The sequence below is a fragment of the Culex quinquefasciatus genome, chromosome 2 (assembly GCF_015732765.1).
Source record: "Culex quinquefasciatus strain JHB chromosome 2, VPISU_Cqui_1.0_pri_paternal, whole genome shotgun sequence".
In the NCBI taxonomy this organism is placed as follows: Eukaryota; Metazoa; Arthropoda; class Insecta; order Diptera; family Culicidae; genus Culex; species Culex quinquefasciatus.
In genome coordinates this window covers 150,998,614-151,003,753 of record NC_051862.1, presented here as the reverse complement: position 1 = coordinate 151,003,753, position 5,140 = coordinate 150,998,614, and the positions used below count along the sequence as shown (strand labels likewise).

Here is a 5,140-nt window from a genome sequence, read left to right as displayed (position 1 = left end):
TTTGATCCTTTTCGTAACGGTAAATCGGACTGGGGGAGAAGTCCTGTTAGATGGTCTGTGGTTCTGCGCGTCCACAGACAAGTGGACTGGAGCCAAAAGGTCGAAAATCTACTAAATTTGCCCGGCCATAAAAGCAACCGAAAAAAGAATGGTCGACATGTAATTTTCCGAAGAGCGAGCCCATTGTTTATTCAGTTTTACGAGTTTTAAGGATGGCAGAAAACCTTCGAGTTTTGTGGCCGCAGGATTATCGCGCAGGGCCTTGTTTATTTCGGAGCTTGTTGTGAATCATGGCCACCGAGACGTGCAGGGGCTTCAATCTTTGTTCACGATGGTGTTTAGTGGTTGAAGAATTAACTACGAGTGTAACTGGCCAGAGTGCTTGAATGGTATTTGGCAGGACAATAAAATTAAGAGCAAGACATTCAATGCCTAATGGAACAAAGCCAGTATTTTCTTCTGACATACCAGTAGTAATCGTATCTTCAAAATAATTTAAATTCTTAGAAATACTTAATGTCAAAGACACACACTACACTTGTGTTTTTGAGAGTTTCAAACCTGGCCAAAATCTTCTCGAATCCCCCCTCCACAAGGAACAAAAACCCGTCCGCATTCCACAAAAAGAGTACTTCATCTGCAGAAGAGCAATAACCAGGGCCTAGAATTTTTAAGTAGCTTATTTTGCTCGAAATTATTATTTCTGTGTTTATGTCATCTCCTCCCGCAAAATTTATTTACCGAGAGACAAAAAAACTCGAACCCACCCAAAAAAACCCCCGTCATTCATCCGTCGTGAAGCCCCGAAAATTTTCGCCAAACTTGTTGTTGTTGTCACGCAACTTCAAAACATCTGCAAAACCGGTCTGCCCTTCGAATTCATTTTTGGCTTGTGCCGAATGCCAGGAATCAGGATCAGACAGCATCATCCCTCGCTCGCTCGCTCGCTCCCCTCGCACAAGCAATTACAATAAACATAATTTTCACCCTCCCCGGCATCATCATCATTCATCCCATCTGCTGCTGCCGATGACGACGACTACGATCCAAATGCTGCGTTTTGTCGCGCGTGAAACTGCATCATTAAGATTTCCTCCCTCTTTTCCGGCGGCGACAGTGGAAAGGATCAACTCAGGGTGGTTCGAAAAGAAGATTGAAAATTTGATGGAAAATGCGTTTATTATATTTTTAGCACAAAATAAAATGTTCGTCAATACTTAAATATTTTGAAAACTAATGATTGCAAAACAACGGGGCAGATGTATAATGCATTTTAAAACACTTTTTTCATTAATTTGTTGAAACCATGGCACGTAAATTCAATTTTAAAACTTTTATTTTTATTTTTTTGCCCACCCCCTCCTCCTCCCCCTCGATTTTGGTCAGAGGCGAGGGACATACAAATATTTGCAACGGCCTTAATTTTTTGACAAAGAACTTTGTCCTAAGGGCACTGTCTACGGGTGTCAATCCAAAATTTCGCGAAGCGAAAGTGTAACGATTTCTGTCGTCTTTCAAATGCTTATCGAGAAATTAAAAGTGAGAGTGTGTGCAACATGGAGTTAAACTTTCTGTGAAGTTGCTGTGAAGATTACCACGGCACTTTGAAAAGTTTAACTCCATGTTGCACGCACACACTCTCACTTTTAATTTCTCGATATCTTCCCCCCCATTCAAAAAATCTTTATGTTTGACCCACCAAACGAAAGAGGAAGTCTTAAAGTACAAGTAGACTACCTCGTAAACTTGATAAAACTTTGTTAAAGTACTTAAAAGTTAAGATGAAAATAAAAAATCAAACCGGGGTAATCCCGGTCGCTGATTGGTTGAGCGCAACCTTTCCCGAACACATTAATCAGATTCAAGTATCTAGCACTTAGCAAATTTTGCTTGTCTCATGCTTTCGTGGAACAGTCACGCGAGAATGTTGCACCATGATTGCAACATTCCGTGCGAACTATTTAAGCTAGCAGTTTGCCACCCAGACGTTTTAATCTCAGTCAACAAGTCAACAAGACACTAGCGATGTTGTTGCCCAAACAAAGAAAAAACCGTCACCCGTGAAATCTCTGGGCCAAAAAAGCTGATTCGGAAGCTAAGTTGTCTGCCGCGCACGACACCCCTACAGCGCGAACCTGCACCTGCTGGCCAAGTGGACGGTGTCAAGAAGCGGAGAGGAAAACAAGCAGCAGGAATGTGGTGCATTTTCCGTTCGAACGACCCAAAAAGTGAAGCAACTTCCGTCCCGGCCGTGAAGAAGCCCGGTTGCCTCTTGTACTCCACCCCCACAGCTGCCCAAAACCTGCACCTGCTGGCTTTCGGAACGGCCAGTGAACCAAGTAGCAGAAGGCCACCGTACAAGGACAACCGCAGAATCTTCATTTTGGCCGATACGACGGTGTCAAGAAGCGGAGAGGAAAACAAGCAGCAGGAATGTGGTGCATTTTCCGTTCGAACGACCCAAAAAGTGAAGCAACTTCCGTCCCGGCCGTGAAGAAGCCCGGTTGCCTCTTGTACTCCACCCCCACAGCTGCCCAAAACCTGCACCTGCTGGCTTTCGGAACGGCCAGTGAACCAAGTAGCAGAAGGCCACCGTACAAGGACAACCGCAGAATCTTCATTTTGGCCGATACGACGGTGTCAAGAAGCGGAGAGGAAAACAAGCAGCAGGAATGTGGTGCATTTTCCGTTCGAACGACCCAAAAAGTGAAGCAACTTCCGTCCCGGCCGTGAAGAAGCCCGGTTGCCTCTTGTACTCCACCCCACAGCTGCCCAAAACCTGCACCTGCTGGCTTTCGGAACGGCCAGTGAACCAAGTAGCAGAAGGCCACCGTACAAGGACAACCGCAGAATCTTCATTTTGGCCGATACGACGGTGTCAAGAAGCGGAGAGGAAAACAAGCAGCAGGAATGTGGTGCATTTTCCGTTCGAACGACCCAAAAAGTGAAGCAACTTCCGTCCCGGCCGTGAAGAAGCCCGGTTGCCTCTTGTACTCCACCCCACAGCTGCCCAAAACCTGCACCTGCTGGCTTTCGGAACGGCCAGTGAACCAAGTAGCAGAAGGCCACCGTACAAGGACAACCGCAGAATCTTCATTTTGGCCGATACGACGGTGTCAAGAAGCGGAGAGGAAAACAAGCAGCAGGAATGTGGTGCATTTTCCGTTCGAACGACCCAAAAAGTGAAGCAACTTCCGTCCCGGCCGTGAAGAAGCCCGGTTGCCTCTTGTACTCCACCCCACAGCTGCCCAAAACCTGCACCTGCTGGCTTTCGGAACGGCCAGTGAACCAAGTAGCAGAAGGCCACCGTACAAGGACAACCGCAGAATCTTCATTTTGGCCGATACGACGGTGTCAAGAAGCGGAGAGGAAAACAAGCAGCAGGAATGTGGTGCATTTTCCGTTCGAACGACCCAAAAAGTGAAGCAACTTCCGTCCCGGCCGTGAAGAAGCCCGGTTGCCTCTTGTACTCCACCCCCACAGCTGCCCAAAACCTGCACCTGCTGGCTTTCGGAACGGCCAGTGAACCAAGTAGCAGAAGGCCACCGTACAAGGACAACCGCAGAATCTTCATTTTGGCCGAGACGACGGTGTCAAGAAGCGGAGAGGAAAACGAGCAGCGGCCTCTTGCCTGTCGTATTCGACAACCCTTTGATCTGTGATGCATCATGCCGTGACAATTTTCTGTCCCGATCGTGCAGAAGCTGGCCTCTTTGAGTTTGTCTATCGTAAACTTTACCCTACAACAGCCCAGAACCTGAATGGCCTTGTGAAAGATCTTGTCGTAAGGCGGGGTGGATTTTAGAAGGTTAAAAAAGTATGAATTTGAAATAGAATAAACATTGCCTAAAAAACCGATTCCATTTCTTTATTTCATTTAACACATTATGAAAGTACAATAAATTCTACAAGTTTCTTTCTTCAACAAAAATCGGCGAGGTTGAGATTTTGTTCCTATTTTCATGTTATTTTCTATTTTTACTGCTTAAAACCTCAAACTTGCTTGTGCACTTCCTACTGAGCTACCTATTACTCGATTTGAGTTGAAAAAGAGTTGTTAAAGCTGTGATTAAACACCAAAGTACTGATGCGTCAACATAAGGTGCTCGACGAAAAAACATACTGTAGTTGTCGTCAAAACAAAATCGCTGGGCAAAAAAGTAGTTTAACTTGACAAAAGATTGCCTGGATTTAGAATACTTCCGATAGGCGAGTTTCTGATTCTTTTTTGAGTAAATCGGGTGGCTTCTCGCTGTGACTTTTTCATGGCGCGGGTTTTTTGGAAGTGCAGATCTAGTGGCACGTATTTGCGCAGGTTCGGACAGCCTTGAGCTACTCGGTCCGACGGCGCTGCTGCCTTTTTGTCCTTCATCAAATCAAAATCCACTCGCTGCCCTGATGTCAACAATTCTGAAAGAAAACAACTATCAATCAATGTTTTCTTCCAAACAAAAACACCGCAAAACAAACCTGTGGCAACGTCCTCTGACGACTTCGGTGGTACCAGCGTCTTTCCGCCTTGATATTGAATCGTTATCTGAAACAGGGAAAACAAATTTAGCACAATTATTCCAAAAATATTGGGAAAACTTACCCTTATTGAAAATTTGCTGTTGCGCCGAAAAAACGTGTAGCAAAACAAACCAGTAAAAGTGAGGTACACTTTTTGACAAGCTTGCCACCACAAACACAGAGGCACTCATTTTGACAGACATCAAGCCAAGGTACTCACCAACTGGATGTCAAAAATGGAACCCTACAAAAGCCACTGAGCGCCGCGTGGCAGACGCAGACGCACAAATTTATGGCACAGAAAAAAAAGGAAAGGAAGTGTTAAACTTTGTACAACATATTTTATTACTAGAAGAATCAATGTTTGGATCAAAGGTTTTCAAACCATATGACATAAAATTGTATCTAGTTATCCTTCTGTATTCAATTAGGTCATTTGAAAAATCTTCGTTTTAAAATAAAACTAGTGTGGTTTTGTAACGTCTAAAATAACTTTAGTTCTATTTTTTTACTGTGCGAAATTAGCTTTTTCGCAGTTAATAAAAAGGATTGCGCTCTTAGTTCCATTGATCAGTTTGTTGTCAGTTATTGAAGATCAAACATGTCTCAATACATGCGACGGAAGCAG

General features: G+C 44.5%; 1 long non-coding RNA gene across 1 annotated transcript; it reads right to left on the bottom strand.

Annotated features, from left to right (window-relative positions):
* Nucleotides 1-3,842: 3,842 nt before the first annotated feature.
* LOC119765915 lies at nucleotides 3,843-4,618 on the bottom strand. Its single transcript, XR_005276926.1, has 3 exons — nucleotides 4,595-4,618; nucleotides 4,471-4,537; nucleotides 3,843-4,410 (listed from the first exon to the last, which is right to left on the bottom strand). It is a non-coding gene; the product is annotated as an uncharacterized LOC119765915 (long non-coding RNA).
* Nucleotides 4,619-5,140: the final 522 nt, after the last annotated feature.